General features: G+C 40.1%; 2 long non-coding RNA genes across 2 annotated transcripts in view; one reads left to right on the top strand and one right to left on the bottom strand.

The window, feature by feature from the left end:
- The window catches only part of LOC134759164 (uncharacterized), a 55,063-nt gene extending 38,724 nt beyond the window's left edge, over positions 1-16,339 (bottom strand). The window contains exons 1-2 of the long non-coding RNA XR_010135094.1: positions 16,309-16,339; positions 16,188-16,245 (exon numbers count right to left, since the gene is read on the bottom strand). This is a non-coding gene — a long non-coding RNA (uncharacterized lncRNA). The remainder of the gene's footprint in view (positions 1-16,187; positions 16,246-16,308) is intronic.
- Positions 16,340-17,107: 768 nt separating this feature from the next.
- Positions 17,108-18,720, top strand: part of LOC134759165 (uncharacterized) — a 67,526-nt gene continuing 65,913 nt past the window's right edge. The window contains exon 1 of the long non-coding RNA XR_010135095.1: positions 17,108-17,244. This is a non-coding gene — a long non-coding RNA (uncharacterized lncRNA). The remainder of the gene's footprint in view (positions 17,245-18,720) is intronic.

Here is an 18,720-nt window from a genome sequence, read left to right on the forward strand (position 1 = left end):
GTTTTTTGAGATGGAGTCTCACTCTGTTGCCCAGGCTGGAGTGCAGCGGTGTGGTCTCGGCTCACTGCAGCGTCTGCCTCCTGGGTTCAGGTGATTCTCGTGCCTCAGCCTCCTGGGTAGCTGGGATTACAGTTGCCCACCACCACACCCAGCTAATTTTTTGTATTTTCAGTAGAGACAGGGTTTCACCATGCTGGCCAGGCTGGTCATGAACATCTTTGGTTTTATAAGTAGATACTATAGTATTTATTATATACGAACATATTCTGAAATATAATATTCAGACAAAAATTTGCTACATGCCAGGTGTTTTTGGAAGTCTACACTCTTCAATACAGTAGCCAGGAGCAACACGTGGCGTTTGAGCCCTGAAATGCAGCCAACTCTAAGTTAAAATGTACTGAAAGTGCCTAACCCACCCTGGGTTTTAAAGACTATGAAGAAAAGAATGGAAAATAGTTTATTATATTTTATATGGGTTACATTTTTAAATTATGATGTATACATCATGTGAAAATTTTAAAAAATTGATAAAATTCACTTTACCCATTTTTTTTTCATGTTTTCATGTGGCTGCTAGAAAGCCTGAAGTTAAATCTCTGGCTCACCTTCTTGGCCTGTACCATGTTTCTAGGACAAAGCTGCTGAGTGCTTTCCATGGATGTCAAGAGGCAGAAACTGGACTTGAATTGAGATCTTCTCACTGGAAAACCCACAGCAGAATCACCATGTTATGTTGCCTACATCGTTAATGAAAGAGTGAATGAGAACACATTCACCATCCTGAGATCCTGCCCTGTCCAAGGCACTAGAGCAGGCACTTTATCTACAATGCTCAGAGCAATCCTGCAACATAGATATTATTATATCCACTTGGTAGATGAAAAATACAATTTGGATGTAACATACTCTCAGCTGCAAAGCCAGCAGGTAGTTAACCAAACCGCAAACCTAAAGCAGACTCCAGAACCCACTATCTTTAGCACAATGTTTTATGAACTTCTTGGTATTAATGTTCTAAAAAACGGGCAAATGTTGAAATCTCAGAGATGAAAATGAACAGCGTGTTTCTGAATATACTTAACAAGCTAAATTCTAGAGATGTTTAATAACTTATTCTATAATGGGGCATGATTAGCACCAGGCAGAATTTCTCATCCATGAATTTGTAGATTAAGAAATATTAATAAGGAAATCTGCATGATAAATAGCATGATGTGAAATACTTAGTTTATCATCAATCACTGAGTATTCACAATGTATGAGAAGCATCCATCATTCAGCCAAAAGAAGCTTGCACAAATACCTGCTCACAAACACAGCAATCCCTAATACTAGATATGCTTAATTCTCTATCACAAGAGACAATAAACAGTCAATGGGAAAGAACAAGGGGACGATCTCACAGCACGATTTTTTCACTGATTACACATCAGAAAGCTGTAAGGGACTATGATTTATGTAGGAAGCATAACAAATAATTAAGTCATTTAAGATCATCATCTATATACAGGAATTAAAAATTACACACAGAAATTAATATACACGAAGAAAATACTGGAAATAGCCTTCCCTATGATATGATACTATTAGCAGTATAGTATTGAAGTGAATTTTGCTTTCTGTTTCTCAGGATTTCTACTTTCTTTATGTTGTTATCAGTTTATTTTTCTATGAATGCTTTCTGTTTGCCCAGTCTTTGTGTGCCCAGGATAGAAATGGTATCCACAATAGAAGTCCTTTTCAGAAATACTTTTTCTTTTTTTTTAATAACAAGGGATATTTCTATTAAAGTGTTGTCCAATTAAAATATATATATACTGACTCTTAATTTTAGAACCAAAGAAATCCATTTTTTGTGGACAAATTTTAGAGCCTATAAGGTGTTTTAGTACGAATTTCTTTCATGTGTGAGAGAGAGGCACACAGTAATATCACTGTAAATTTAATTTTGATTTTTATGATGACAATGAAAGAAAGCTACTTGGGGAACATAGTTCTGTAATATTGCAAAGGTGGAATAGGAAGGAAGATAAGGTGAAATGGCATCATTTGAAAACTTAGGGAAAAACCATCTTAAATTCCATACTTGCAACAATAGACATAACATCATAAAATATTTCTGGTAAATCTTAAAATGTTTTTATAGCTCATCACTCAAATGAAGCCAAAAACTTTACGGAAACAGATGTTGAGTTCAGAACAGTTGGTTGCTCAGTGCTAGATTCATGCTGGATCCTAAATGTGTACATTCTAAGCTGGTTTTGTCGATGGGAGGCGGTAAAAACAATGACCATTCTATCTGCCCTGGGTTTTGCAATATCAGAACTTGTGCTTAATCACCTTCCATCCCTCCAGAGATGACATCCTCAGTAGGAAATAGAGTAACAGAAATCATTTCCTCTCTCCTTTTTCCTTCTGTAAAGCATACGGCTAATCTATCCTGTGAAAACTCCAATTTATTTTAGCATTCATGAAACTTCATGACTAATTTCCTGAGCCAAACTATAATTACTTTAATTCGACTCTGCTGGAGAGAATTTGAAAACAGGACTTCTTTAGAAGAAAATTAACTTACATAATGAGAGAAGAGATAAATCATATTAACTGTAATTAAAGTATATTAACATTTTGGTTGCATATGAATAAAAATCAGACACAATGAAAGCAGGTTTCTCATAAAGAGTCAATTTATGGAGATTTATGAAGATTTTAGAAACTTGCAAAATTTCATTACTTAACATCTCTATTAAGATCTTTACAAGCATGCATAATGAAAAGCCTAATAAAAGATTTAATAAATGGACTTTTGCTTAAAGTCCCACTGCTTCAGTGCAAGCAAAGGTTTTAAACCCCTCATGGAGATTAAAATGATAATTGTCAATTTAAAAAATACATATGCTTTCCACGTGGTGAGAAGTGGAGAGTTAGAACATCAGAAAGTCAGAAAACTATTCTTAGTAATTCCACGGCTTTGCTTTGTATCCCAAGACTGTGATGATTACCTCCGTCTTCCATATTATGTTATCTAGTACATCATAGATGACATATTACCTACAGGTAACATATTAACTGTAAATAATAGACTACAGATGACATATTAACTGTAGATACCACAATAACTACAGAGTCCTGGAAAAAAATATGAATGTTTCTTTACCGTGAAACCATATTTCAAATGCTCCTGTTTCACCTCAATACAAGATATTTATCTCTGTCTCTATGTGTAGAACAAAAGTCTAACACAAATAGTAGACTTCCAGGTAAGCTTACTTAAGTTTAACTTGAGAGTGAAAAGAATTAATTTTTCTTCCAAAATGCTGTTTCTCCAAATGTATACAATGAAACTGCTCAATGATTGAATTTTCAGTATTGCTCATGAGTGGCTCATAAAGTAGATGCTCTCAAACTACGTCGCAGAAAACCGCTTTGCCTGTGAAGGTGCACAGTGAGCAGCAGGAACTGTGTGTCTAATTCGGAGATGAGATTTGCAGCCACATTAGCCACAGTGCTCTCTGATTTCCAACAAAGCATGTGTGCCTTTTGACGCCGTTCAGAGCCACCACACCCCACTGGCCACCACACTTTCACCCTTCACTGCTGGGGTCCCCATGGCCGTAAACACTCTGAGCAAGTCTCCTGTTCTGTCATTCACACCACAAGCTGCTTACAGCTGCCTTTTTTTTTTTAACAATTGTCAAATAACATGACATTATGTCATCAAGCATTTAAACCTCGATGCCTTATAGAAAACAGTTATGCTCCTGCTGCAAAAAAATATGAATTTGTAGATTATCAAATAATATGGATACAGATTTTAATATAGAAAATTCCAGACTAAAGACTGTGGAAATGTATTCCAGTTTTACCATCTATACATCAGTAATTTGGTATTAAAAACAAAGGTTTGCTCGTATCGTATTTAGCTATTCTTTTGCAGAGCTAAACATGACACTGCTGTTAACAGACACACTCTCATTTCTACATTCATCATCTCTCACACTCCTTGAAAATATTTATTGAACTGCATTTTTAAAACAACTCTGAATTGTATTTCTGTATGTACAAAGAGTGAAGAAAGCAGAAAATGAAATTTTCAAAGAACTCAGAGAATAAATGGCAATTTAAAAGCAAAGAGAAGGAGGGCCGGGCACGGTGGCCTGCGCCTGTAATCCCAGCACTTTGGGAGGCTGAGGTGGGTGAATCACCTGAGGTCAGTAGTTCGAGACCAGCCTGGCCAACATGGTGAAACCCCATCTCTACTAAAAGTATAAAAAATTAGCCGGGTGTGGTGGCATGCGTCTGTAATCCTAGCTACTTGGGAGGCTGAGGCACAAGAGTCACTGCAGAGCTTGCAGTGAGCCAAGACCACACTACTGAACTCCAGTCTGGACGACAGGAGTGAGACTCCATCTTAAAAAAAAAAAAAGAAAAGAAAAAAGCAAAGAGAAGGAAAATATAATTGTAAAAGGAAAACAAGAAAAAATAATGATCAAAGGCTTTCTCATAGTGTGGAGGAAAAAATTCCTAAGCACAATAATACAGTAAACTGATTATAATTCTGGGTTGAATATATATTTTAAATGATATGTTGTAAATACTTAACTGAGATGTTCATAAATGAGAGGGGAAAAGGTAGGAAACCCCAGGGGTAAGAAATGAACAGAGATGAGGTTTCCCCAAGAAGGTTCCCGGTGTGGATAAGCTTCCCCAGGATAGGACTGCAGGGATTTGGGGCAGCGCCTTCTCAGGGCGCAGGGTATGCATGTGGACAGAAGCAGGAGACCTGAAGCCCCAGCAGCTGTGGCCTGATGTTTCATGGCTTCCTCTGTCCAGTCTCACGCAGAGTTAAGACCTGAAAACACACAGCCAATGTGCCATGAAGAAAACCTCAAAATATGAACTTGTTTTAAAATGATCCTGGGTTTGCACTTCACACACGTAAAGGCAAATACTTGAGAGAAATGTGGTTCAACCAACTATCCCAGTGTTCCCAAAGATAAAGCACAATTGAACAAGGACTTAATATAAACTCTCTCGAACACACACACACACAGAATCACACACCTACTCACATACACACATGAACTCACACACACACTGTCACACACACACACCCGCACATGCGCACACACACACACACACTCATCCACTCACACACACACATGCACTCACACGCATACTCTCCACTCACCGGCATAGCCATAAGCAAACACACACTCTCATACACATGCACTCACACACTCACCCCCACCACACATGCGCACACACAGTCACACACCCACTCACATACACACATGCACTCACACACGGAATCCCACACACACACACATGCATACACAAACACACACATGCACTCAGGAAAACAAGGCAGCATAAGCATGAGCTGGAAAACGAAACAACCCAAAAAACAGATGTAGAAAAGGACATGGGGCCTCTGAGATTCAGACAGTAAACTGCACAAATTATAAAGACAAGATTGAGATGCTTAACTATCAAATTAGAAAATGTCATTTACCAAAGACAAAAAGAAAGGGTGCTGTATCTTGTTTAGGAACCAGTGTTATGTCTCCTAAGATAAACAATGTTCTTGTATACCATGTTCTAAAAGTTTTAACGTTTGTCATTCACATTTGATTGTTTAAATTACTTGGAATTGATTTTTATGTAAGGTGTATTGAAACCTAATTTTGAATTTTTATATGTATAAGCAAGGTATCTTTGCAATTTGATCATCAGAAGAGTTTTAAAAATAACGCTGTGACAAATATATTTTTTTATTTTTTTATTACTAACATTTTGTTTGTATTTATTTATTTTAGAGACATACTCCCACTGTTGTTGTCCAGACTGGAGTGCAGTAGCACAATCATAGCTCACTGCAGTGTTTTTATTTTTAGTATTTTTTTATTATTGTACTTTAAGTTTTAGGGTACATATGCACAATGTGCAGGTTTGTTACATATGTATACATGTGCCATGTTGGTGTGCTGCACCCATTAACTCCTCATTTAGCATTAGGTATATCTCCTAATGCTATCCCTCCCCCCGCACCCCACCCCATAGCAGTCCCCAGAGTATGATGTTCCCCTTCCTGTGTCCATGTGTTCTCATTGTTCAATTCCGATCTATGAGTGAGAACACGTGGTGTTTGGTTTTCTGTCCTTGTGACAGTTTGCTGAGAATGATGGTTTCCAGTTTCATCCATGTCCCTACAAAGGACATGAACTCTTCATTTTTTATGGCTGCATAGTATTCCATGGTGTATATGTGCCACATTTTCTTAATCCAGTCTATCATTGTTGGACATTTAGGTTGGTTCCAAGTCTTTGCTACTGTGAATAGTGCCACAATAAACATATGTGTGCATGTGTCTTTATAGCAGCATGATTTATAATCCTTTAGGTATATGCCCAGTAATGGGATGGCTGGGTCAAATGGTATTTCTAGTTCTGGATCCCTGAGGAATCGCCACACTGACTTCCACAATGGTTGAACTAGTTTACAGTCCCACCAACAGTGTAAAAGTGTTCCTATTTCTCCACATCCTCTCCAGCACCTGTTGTTTCCTGACTTTTTAATGATTGCCATTCTAACTGGTGTGAGATGGTATCTCATTGTGGTTTTGATTTGCATTTCTCTGATGGCCAGCGATGATGAGCATTTTTTCATGTTTTTTTTGGCTGCATGAATGTCTTCTTTTGAGAATTGTCTGTTCATATCCTTCACCCACTTTTTGATGGGGTTGTTTGTTTTTTTCTTTTAAATTTGTTTGAGTTCATTGTAGATTCTGGATATCAGCCCTTTGTCAGATGAGTAGGTTGTGAAAATTTTCTCCCATTCTGTAGGTTGTCTGTTCACTCTGATGGTAGTTTCTTTTGCTGTGCAGAAGCTCTTTAGTTTAATTAGATCCCATTTGTCAGTTTTGGCTTTTGTTGCCATTGCTTTTGGTGTTTTAGACATGAAGTCCTTGCCCATGCCTATGTCCTGAATGGTATTGCCTAGGTTTTCTTCTAGGGTTTTTATGGTTTTAGATCTGACATGTAAGTCTTCAATCCATCTTGAATTAATTTTTGTATAAGGTGTAAGGAAGGGATCCAGTTTCAGCTTTCTACATATGGTTAGCCAGTTTTCCCAGCACCATTTATTAAATAGGGAATCCTTTCCCCATTGCTTGTTTTTCTCAGGTTTGTCAAAGATCAGATGGTTGTAGATATGCGGCATTATTTCTGAGGGCTCTGTCCTGTTCCATTGATCTATATCTCTGTTTTGGTACCAGTACTATGCTGTTTTGGTTAATGTAGCCTTGTAGTATAGTTTGAAGTCAGGTAGCGTGATGCCTCCGGCTTTGTTCTTTTCGCTTAGGATTGACTTGGAGATGCGGGCTCTTTTTTGGTTCCATATGAACTTTAAAGTAGTTTTTTCCAATTCTGTGAAGAAAGTCATTGGTAGCTTGATGGGGATGGCATTGAATCTATAAATTACCTTGGGCAGTATGGCCATTTTCACGATATTGATTCTTCCTACCCATGAGCATGGAATGTTCTTCCATTTGTTTGTATCCTCTTTTATTTCATTGAGCAGTGATTTGTAGTTCTCCTTGAAGAGGTCCTTTATTTTTAACCTTATTTTCTATGTAGTTAGAATGCTTAAGGATTCCTATATTTGCAGTACGAAGAGGGAAAATGAAAAAGCACCAGACAGATTATAAAAATAATAGAGGAATCCTATAAGGATTAGATTTACCATGAGTGCAAAGTGGACTTTTCTGGGTAGAGAACTTTTCAAAAGATTAAAAAAAGAAAGACCCTGTTTTGTAATCAAGGTCAGGTTTTCTCTGAGATCAGGGAGTCAGTAAGTTCTGTGCAGCAAGAGCTTTTTCTTACTCAAATGTAAAACCATAGTGTCTTATGCAGTGCTTGGAATGTACTAGCTATGCTACAATTATAAGTTGAACAAATGAAGAAATGACCTGGTTGCTATCCCATGTTCTTAAAGGTATTGAAATGTCCTCACTGATGATGTTGGTCGGCTCTGGATCTAGGTGTGGGTATGGAGATCACTCCATTGGTATTGACAGGGTGGTTTTCCATGGCCTCCCTGCTACAGCGTTAGGGACAGCATTAGGGAAGAGAGTCCCCCAGGTGCACTGTCTGCCCGTGTGCCAGTGGCTCATGTGAAGACAGAGGCAGTGAGATTGAGGACGGCAGAGGCAGCCCATGGACACCCTGACTGGCACTTGCTTTTATACCTGGCTAATGTTAACTCTTGCTGTTAATAATTCCTGTGTGATACCATGCAGCAGGAAACAGATGTAACCTTAGAGAGACAAACATACCCACAGTGCAATTATTTTCCATAAGCACGTGTGTGTGTGTGTGTAAACCTCCAAAGAAATTTGTCATTAGCTGTCACTTGTTTACTTTCCATGAAAGGTGTTTCTTCCATGAACTAATTTGTCAAAACCATGCCAAGTGTCACAGTGTGCCTCAGGGAGGTCTTAGACCACCCAAGCCAAAAAGGGGGACCAGCAATGTTTATGTTCTTATTCTTGAGGTGAAGATTGGCACATTGAACCAATCAGACAGACAGGACTCTGTCTATTCATATTGATAATATTGTTAGTGAAAATATAAATGTTCTTATATGCTATATTTTTCTTTTCATATGAGATTATTACAATAACTGTGGAAAATGAAAATTGTATGTAAGTCAGAAACAAGCATTTCTGCCTCCAGTTTTAATGTGAGAAATACAAACAACTAAAGTGTTAAAGCAGAAACGTTTCAATTTTCTCATTGATATATGCTGTGTTTTGTTGCTCACAGATACTAAATAGTTCAAAAAGCTACTGAAAAATTATTATAATTGGTTTCTTGGGTCTTTAAACTATATTCATTGGCTTGTCAACCATTTTCACAGTTGAGTGATTTCAAGAGTGCATCTGCAATTTTGCCTGCTATTTGTTATTTTTGGAATATATGTTCCATTTTTACTTCCTAGAATAAGTAACAGGACATGTATAAGGTCACAATTAAGTATGGAAGTACCCATAGTTAGATCCTGCAATTTATGTTGTGGCAAATCTTTCTAATTACAAGCTTGGAAATGCCCACACAGGTTACATCTACACAAAAAAAATGCAAACGTATTTTCTTTGTCAAAATGTTTGTATATTTACTGAGTGCATTTTCAAATGAGCCCTGACACTTCCGGTAAAAAATGCTTCTATTTTGAGAGGGTTTTTGCAAAGTACACTTTTCTTTGGTATCATATAAATGACCCTTCTGAAGTAACATTGAGTCAAAAACTTACCCAGTGAATTAAAATTATAAAATTACTACTTTCTCAGCAAAGTGCTGTATGAGTAACTTTAATTTTCTGAGTCTTTGGCAAGCATGTGACTGCATTAAAGAAGTCATCAATCTTTTTACCGATGACTCAGTGCAGTTCTGACTTCCATGAGGTCCATCCAGTGCCCTCCGGGAAGGCTGATATTCATTTACCCTTCCCCACGACTTCCCCTGGATGCCTTCACTTACACCCTTTAACGGACTTATTTTGTGACAGTGGCCAGGGATGGGAGCTGAAGATGTTGGCTTCCATGTTCTCATCACAGATCTGTGGGGGCCCCTTTACCAGGTGACTCAGAGGAAGGGCGTCTGCTTTCCTCACCTTTCTCTCACCTTAAATCCAAACAACCCTCATGATACTTCACAGATACGGAAAAGATAATCCATTTTTTTAGGAATTTTAATGAATTTTGCTGTTGAGGAATTGAATATACCCAAGGAAACTGAGCCAAACTGCAACTCTGACCCAAAGTTCAGCTGACCTGGTCTCCAAACTGAAATCTGAATGAAAGCTTTCCTTCCATTTTATTATACTACCAAGAAAGACAATAATTTCTGGCCTCAAAAACATCAACATAGCGTAGACAAAACCCGATGTATTTTTTAAATACATGGAAACGAAGCAAAGACAGACATTTTTCTGGACCAAACCCGAGCCCACCCATTTTTTATTACTTTCTTGGATTCAAATCTAGCCGGTTAAACCCCCACCTTGTGAAAAAGGACACAGATGGTGTGTATCCAATTCCCTGCTTCAGTTTTCCTGTGGAGCTTCCCCTAAATGGGGAGTGTGACTGGGATGCCTCTGTATATCTGTGTTTGTTTTCTATTGCTGTGTAACCAATTACCACCATTGTAGAAGCTTAGGCTACATGCAATATACTTTCCCACAGTTCTGTCCATGATCGAGCTGGGCCCTGTGCTCTTGTCCCCCCTGGCTGCAGTCAAGGTGTCAGCCAGCCTGTTTCTTTCTGGAGCTAGGTGGTCACATTCACATTCAGCTGGTTGTCGGCAGAATCACTGCCTTTCATCTGTGGGGCCGAGGCCACTGCCCTCTCGCTGGCTCAGCAACAGTCCCATGTCAGCTCTCAGAGGACACCCAGCTCCGTGCCACATGGGCTCCTCCGTGTGACCCCTCTTGTTTCCAATTCCTTTTTCAGGAAGGGTGCAGTCCCATCCAGAGACTCACCGATGAGGCTGGTGAGACCAGGACAATCTCCCTTTTGATGAACTGAGTAGTAGCCTACTCATGACAATGACATTCCATGATATTCACAACCTCAGGCTGCACACAGCAGAGGGGACTACACAGAACGTGAACCCAGGAGTAGGAAGCCTGGGGGTGTCTGACTGGGATGCCTCTGTCAGGCCTTTGCCCACCTCAGTGTCAGTGTGGGATGTGCTGAGATGCGGCTTTCCTTTTTTTTTTTTTTGAGATGGAGTTTTGCTCTTGTTGCCCAGGCTGGAGTGCAGTGGCACGATTTGGGTTCACTGCAACCTCCACCTCCCGGGTTCAAGCAATTCTCCTGTCTCAGCCTCCCTAGTAGCTGGGATTACAGGCGCCCAACACCACGCCCGGCTGATTTTTGTACTTTTAGTAGAGATGGGGTTTCACCATGTTGGCCAGGCTGGTCTCAAACTCCTGACCTCAGGTGATCCACCCACCTTGGCCTCTCAAAGTGCGGGGATTTGAGGTGTAGCCAGTGTGCCCGGCTGCGGCTTTCCTTTTATGTGGTGACCGTCTATTGGCTTCTGTACCCCAAAATTCTGGGACTAGGAGATTATTCTTTGGGACTACAGTATTCAAGAACTAGAACTCAACACCAGTCAGACTAATGAATATGTTGGACTCTATTCTTCCCCAAAACATCTAACCTAAGTCTAAAAACATCAGAACACTCCCAGCTGAGGGGACATTCTACAAAACACCTGACCAACCCTCCTCAAAACTGTTAAGGTCATGGAAGACAAAAAAGTAAAACAAATATATATTGGGTTATATATATTAGACTAGATTATAATATATAATATATATTAGATTTTTTTTTACTTTTCTTGTCTTCCATGACCTTAATAGTTTTAGGAGCATTGGTCAGGTGTTTTGTAGAATGTGTATACATATATATATATATATATATATATACACACACACACACACACACATACACACACACACACTGCCACAGCCAAGAGGATGCTAGAGAGCCAAGATGATTAACTATAATGTGGAAGAGAGAGCGAAGATGAAGCTATAACTCAGAAAATCTGAATACCGTAGATATTTTGTTAATAATAAATAACAATGTATTCATCTTTGTAGAACACAACACTATTCAGTAATTGTAAGAAATGTGCTATACCAAAGAAGGATACTCACAGTAGAAACAGCTGAATGTGAGATTCACGGAAACTCTCTGTCCTTTCACCTTTTTGGTAAATGTAAGACTGTCCTACATCAGGAAGTGTATTTAGGAAGGCTGTGTTGGAGTTGTGGGCTTAGAGGTGGCAGGTGTGAGAGACCTGGAGAAAGGCTGGAAGCTGACAGGAGAATTGTGCAGGGGTCGGGGGCTGAGAAAAATATCAATTACTTTTTTTTTTTCTTTTTTTGAGATGGAGTCTTGCTCTGTCGCCAGGCTGGAGTGCAGTGGCACCATCTCGGCTCACTGCAACCTCCGCCTCCTGGGCTCAAGCAATTCTCCTGCCTAAGCCTCCCAAGTAGCTGGGACTACAGGCGTGCACCACCATGCCCACCTATTTTTTTTTTTTTTTTGTATTTTTAGTAGAGACGGGGTTTCTCCATGTTCGCCAGGCTGGTCTCGATCCCTTGACCTCAGGCGATCCACCCACCTCAGCCTCCCAATGTGCTAGAATTACGGGCATGAGCCACCACACCCGGCCAATAAGTTTTTAAAATTAAGGAATGGATTTGATTTCTTCAATCGTGTTTATTTCATCTTAAATATGTGCATAGAAACAAGTTTTTGAGGATTAGAAAATCCAAGACGGATTTTCATCCATACAACAGCCCAGGGTGGGAACTCTTTTGGATGCTGAGAATATACTCACCCCAAAGGGAAGTGGCTCTGAGCCGCGAGCGCACACCTGGCGTTAATTCCACTCACCGACCCCTTGGTTCCCCGCTGCAGAGAGATGATTTAAGGTTCCTGGAAGGTCACAGAGGTCGTTCTTTTGCACCCTATCAGTAGACAGCTTGCCTCCTTAAACTATTCGAATAAGTAGAAGACGATGGAAAACAGGGAAAGGGGCATATGTTTATCTGAAAGTCATTGGTGTTCCTACTCAAAGTCTTAGTGGCATCAAAGCAGACCTGTGTTTCCTAGAATATCACTCAAAATTGCCAAATCAACCTTTAACAAAATGCCAAAGTTTGTTCCTCTAGATACAGAATGTTGTAGGGTCTCCCTTAGTCAATCAACATTGTTTTATCTGTCAGTTATCACTGATTCTGAGTCGATGAGCACATTCTTGCAGTCTCATTTCTGCTTATCATCGCATACTCTTGTTGAATTATTCTGAACTCACAAGCATTTTGAAAGGCAAGACACATTGATTTCCTCATTATGTCAGGAAATGGCGAGTTAAGCAAATTTCTAAACCCTTTCAAACACCAAGGTCTGTTCAGAAATGATAAGACAAGACACTGCGTGGAAGTTGGTGAGTTTTTGTATAGAAACAGTCCTCAGCGGAAGCATTTTTGTCCTGGAAATGTGTCCTCTCTCCATAACGCAGTAGGAGGGACTGGATGAGGAGACAATTTAAGGGCTAATTCGCTTCTAACTTTTCTTAGCATTTTCACACTGTGAAAGATGTGGGGAGAGGGCTTCCTGCTTCATTGTTTTACAATTGTTTTCTCCGCACAATTTTTCTAACCTCCTTATAAAGATTACTGCAATACAAAACAAATTAGGCCCATTAACCACAGATGCATGATGACAAAAGCAAAAGTCACATCAGGATTTTTAATCCACTATTAAATATATAAGGTGCTGAAAATGTAAAAACTAGTCATTGCTTAAAACCTGAAGAATAGGAGATTGCCAAGGAAGAAAAGATGATAGTTTGACTCGAAAGGTTTCCACAGGCCACTGCCAGACATTAAATCACACAAGGGCACTTTACCAAACAGGAATGACAGAAGTTGGTAAGGAAAAAAAAATAAGGAGAATAATAACAGTACCTTGGAAAAGTATAAATTAAAAGGGCAGCCAGCGGCTATCTGAAAGGTCAAAGAAATAAAAGAGGGTCTTCTGAGAATCACTGGTTTCAGAGCGGTAAGTGGAATTCTCCACAGCACAGGAAGTGGAAGGATTTTCATTCACGTTTGAAGGTTCTTTTGACATTTTCATTAACTGCAAAAAACAAAAATAACCTAATCTATACTGATTTGATTAATAAGTAGAACACGGTACATTAAATGCTCATTTAGATGTTACAATTAAGCAGTACACAAAACATTGATTTTATTGCATCCTGGTGCTTTAAAAAAAATTCTGCAAGTTTGTAAATGAGCAGGGACCATGGTCACTCAGTTATATTTCTCCTGAGTCAGAAAATAGTGAAAACACCGATAAAGGAAGGCAGTGAGTTCCTAAAGAATTTTACAAGGTTTTAATTCAATTTAACTTAAAAACTCTGAGTTAATGATAGAGTCAATATTCTCCTACCTAAATACGAGAGCTTGGACTGGATGACTTCACAGTAGTGTTTGTTCTGTTGTTTCCACCTAAGCCTGTGATACCAGGTCCAGGACCATCATTTCACCCTCTATTTTCTAATTAATGTAGTGCAACAATCAAGAAGTACAGGAAAGATAAACAACCTGAGAAATTTCACTCACTGTCATTGGTACTGAAATCCACATTGCAAGGGTAGAGAGAGATGTGTGCAAGGTGCAGGGATGAGTAGCAATGGCAGCATTATACTTGTTTATGGGAAGGACGGGAGGCAATGGAAAAGCAAGCCGATAAATCTAACATGTATTCAAGCATCTGGCTAAGGACCAGTCCAGGGCAAAAGAAAGAGAGATGGGCATAGCACGTGACACTCACATAGTCTCTTCACACATCTTATCAGATTGTGACTCAATTGCTGTACTAATCCCTCGTCCACAGTTGACGAAAAAGATGAACAGAGGGTTAAACGCATTAACCAAGCTTGCATAGTCAGTAACCTTACAGCTAAGACTCAAACCCAGGTTTTCTGACTCTGAATTCAAAAACTCACAGACCAATGCCAGGGGCAACCAGATCTACATGTGATTTTAATGGGTTATTTTTAGGACATCATAAGGAATTCGGTAAGAAATTTTATTCTGAGATTTGGAAAATCAAGCCCTATCACAGTTTAAACAAAATGGCCACAATTTAAATATATTTTAAAATTCATGTGTTCCAGTTTAGGGCTTTGTTTTCAATCATTGTTTTCTTAATTTTTGATTTAAAACAACCTGTCTAAAGTTAATGGAACTCCTTATTCTGTGCCTTAAATAAGATGGGAGTTCCCTGAGAAAACAAATGGAAGTTCTTAGCCCGGCAGCTCCGTTCAATACCGTGGAAGTCACGTGGCTTCCATCACCCGCGGTCTTTCCCTTGGCTTTCAGGTGTATTTCTCCTCTAAGGATAGATTAGAACAAAAGTCATAGGAAAGGAAATTTAAATTTTTCTGCAGACTGAGCTAAGCCAAAAAGATGTGTGACATGCTCTTGTACATTTTTCCCTTCTCTAAGGTAACTTGTAAAGGACCCTATTTTGTCAGATCACCTATATGTATTTCAACATTCCGTGATATTGCCTTGTCCTTCTTCATAAGCTTATAGGAATCCTTGAAAGTGGAATGCGTGATGTCCATCAGTGACTTCAGGGTTCGTGGAGCAAACGCTATGGTAGCACCGGGAAGAACAGTGGGTGAGAGGTGACCCCAAAGTTCAGGAATATTGCTTCTGACCCCACTTCCTCAGCTAGCACGTCTGGTGTGTCACAGCAGAGTCCAGCAAAGGTAACCAACAACAGAGGGAAAACTAGACACAGTTGCCTGGAATAAATACGAAATGTAAGAACAAACAAAATCTGTAGCTGCTTGTCTGTTTAACAGTATAAGCCAATGAGGGATTGTAAACTCAGGGAACCACCTCCAGTGCACACATGTTCAGACGCACACAGGCTTACACACACACACACTCACACAGGCTCAGACACACATTTGCTCAAACACACACACGCTCAAACACACACACACTCAAACACACACATGCTCAAACACAATAAACACACAGGCTCAGACACACACCTGCACAAACACACACACGCTCACACACCTGCTCAAACATACGCACACTCAAACACACAGGCTCAAACACACGCCCAAATATACATACCCACCCAAGCTCAAACACACTCACACACTAAAACACACAGGCACACACACACACACAAACACACAGTAAAATACACAGGCTCAAACACACACTCACACACACTCTCAAACACACAGACACACTAAAACACACAGGCTCAAACACACTCACACACACACTCTCTCAAACGTACACACCCTCAAACACACTGGAGCTACGTTATTTGAGCAAGCATTTTAGGCCCCAGACCATGATTTAAGCATAAATTCAGTGCCTTCTTGTCTGCATTATGCTCATTTCAACGTAATATAATCTTCACTTATTTCAAATACAAGAAAAATCACTCTTCTCTGGAACTAAAGGAAACACAAAGTACAATCGCCCCACTCTTCATGTAACGCTGTGAAAGAATCCTGCTCATCAGAACGAATTCTAACAGGTGAATGTGAAGTTCACCTCACCAACAAAGCGCGGTTTCCTCCCTCGCCATCCTTCCTCGTGATCGCGCACCCGGCTCACCTCAAGAACAAAGCGCGGTTTCCTCCCTCGCCATCCTTCCTCGTGGTCGCGCACCCGGCTCACCTCACCAACAAAGCGCGGTTTCCTCCCTCGCCATCCTTCCTCATGGTCGCGCACCCGTTTCACCTCAAGAACAAAGCGCGGTTTCCTCCCTCGCCATCCTTCCTCATGGTCGCGCACCCGTTTCACCTCACCAACAAAGCGCGGTTTCCTCCCTCGCCATCCTTCCTCGTGATCGCGCACCCGTTTCACCTCAAGAACAAAGCGCGGTTTCCTCCCTCGCCATCCTTCCTCATGGTCGTGCACCCGGCTCACCTCACCAACAAAGCGCGGTTTCCTCCCTCGCCATCCTTCCTCATGGTCGCGCACCCGTTTCACCTCACCAACAAAGCGCGGTTTCCTCCCTCACCATCCTTCCTCATGGTCGCGCACCCGTTTCACCTCACCAACAAAGCGCGGTTTCCTCCCTCACCATCCTTCCTCGTGATCGCGCACCCGGCTCACCTCAAGAACAAAGCGCGGTTTCCTCCCTCGCCATCCTTCCTCATGGTCGCGCACCCGTTTCACCTCACCAACAAAGCGCGGTTTCCTCCCTCACCATCCTTCCTCGTGATCGCGCACCCGGCTCACCTCAAGAACAAAGCGCGGTTTCCTCCCTCGCCATCCTTCCTCATGGTCGCGCACCCGTTTCACCTCACCAACAAAGCGCGGTTTCCTCCCTCACCATCCTTCCTCGTGATCGCGCACCCGTTTCACCTCAAGAACAAAGCGCGGTTTCCTCCCTCGCCATCCTTCCTCATGGTCGCGCACCCGGCTCACCTCAAGAACAAAGCGCGGTTTCCTCCCTCGCCATCCTTCCTCATGGTCGTGCACGGGGCTCACCTCACCAACAACGAGCGGTTTCCTCCCTCGCCATCCTTCCTCGGGATCGTGCACCCGGTTGGATTTCACAGTCATGGAAGTTCTGCTTTAAAATCCGTTTCTGAAGAAGTGTTAATGGTATTGTATCTCACCATATCTTTTTTCTTCTTTATATGACATTGGTTTTTAAATTATAACTCCTGGTGTATAATGAGATAAATTCACCAAAGCCTGGTTCGTGCCCCACAATGCCTTCGTCACTTGGGCAACTGAGCCTTCTGTTAAGCGGGGAGCTCTCAAGCCAGCTTTTTCCGTGTTGCGTGTGTTACGTCCTGAGAAAGGCTTATATACGTGTGGTCCTTAATCAGTGGTGAAGTAATAATGAAAAAGAAGTGCCCGTTACGAAGCACCTTCTATGTGGTATGACACAGTATTTCACCACCCTCAATTGGCCAATGTTTTTGAAAAATAAAAAATATTATATGTATTTTACTAATAAGGAATCTAAGAATCTGCGACTGGAAATCAAGTGTCCTGGTTGGACCCTTTCCACGTTGTGCAAAGGGTTTTGGTGAGGGCTGAATGCTTCGTGGGCTCTTTCTGCTTAACCACACCATATGTATTAAAAGAAAAACAGTGGTCTTGCCTCAGAATGGTAATTTTCAAATATTTTCAGTAATTGAAACTTTTGCTTTTTATTAATGTAAGCAGAATGAACTTTTTTTAAATGATTATATATTTTGGAAAGGATCCTTACTCAGAGACCCTGCTTCAATAATTTTAGAGAAACTTGGGTTTCTCTAAAGTATTCTTAAGACAAGCTTAAGAATACTGTCAGACTAATGCATTTGCCTGATGTGTGTGTATGTATAAACACGCGCATATATAATTTGCCTAACTACCAACAAAATCTTTAGAGGTGAAGATAAAATGATGGGTTTCAAAATTTCATGATACCTAAAATGCCTTCCTAATTTTTTTGTTTTTTATTAGTTTTTTTTTCAACTACAAAAGATCTCAATCATGACAAACTGCTTGCTAGACCTGGTTTTCTGTCCTTGTCACCTATAAGCAAGACACATAAAACCCTGTTAAAAAAGCATTGGAAAACAAATATCTAAATAAACAATAGGTAAATGCTATCTGAAGGTCTGTATGTCAGTGGTTATATGAAGGTGATTAGAATCACTTCATTAAAATATTTTTATACATTTGGGAAAACAAATAAAAACCAAATATGCCTGGGAAAATGTTTCTTGATGCATGCCACAAAATATTTATTTGCCCAGAATATTTATATGGATGATCTGAGAAATAAATATGGGTTACTTATTTTTCCATGACTGTGTCAGGGATAAGAAAAGATTAGATTAGTAAGTAAAAAAAAAAAAAAAAAAAAAAAAAAAAAAAAAAAAAAAAAAACTTTTCCTAGTGAAAATGTCAGAGCTTATAAGATAAGAATAAAGCAATTCTTTATTTTAGGCAAAATACGTATTTCAGTTGAAAATAACATAATAGCTATCATACAAGGGATGGGAAAACACATTTTGGTAGTGTGCATTAAACCAATTCCTTAGAGGAATGGTAGCTCAGGCATTCACTGCTAAGGGATAT

Source organism: Gorilla gorilla, chromosome 8 (genome assembly GCF_029281585.2).
Source record: "Gorilla gorilla gorilla isolate KB3781 chromosome 8, NHGRI_mGorGor1-v2.1_pri, whole genome shotgun sequence".
Classification (NCBI taxonomy): Eukaryota; Metazoa; Chordata; class Mammalia; order Primates; family Hominidae; genus Gorilla; species Gorilla gorilla.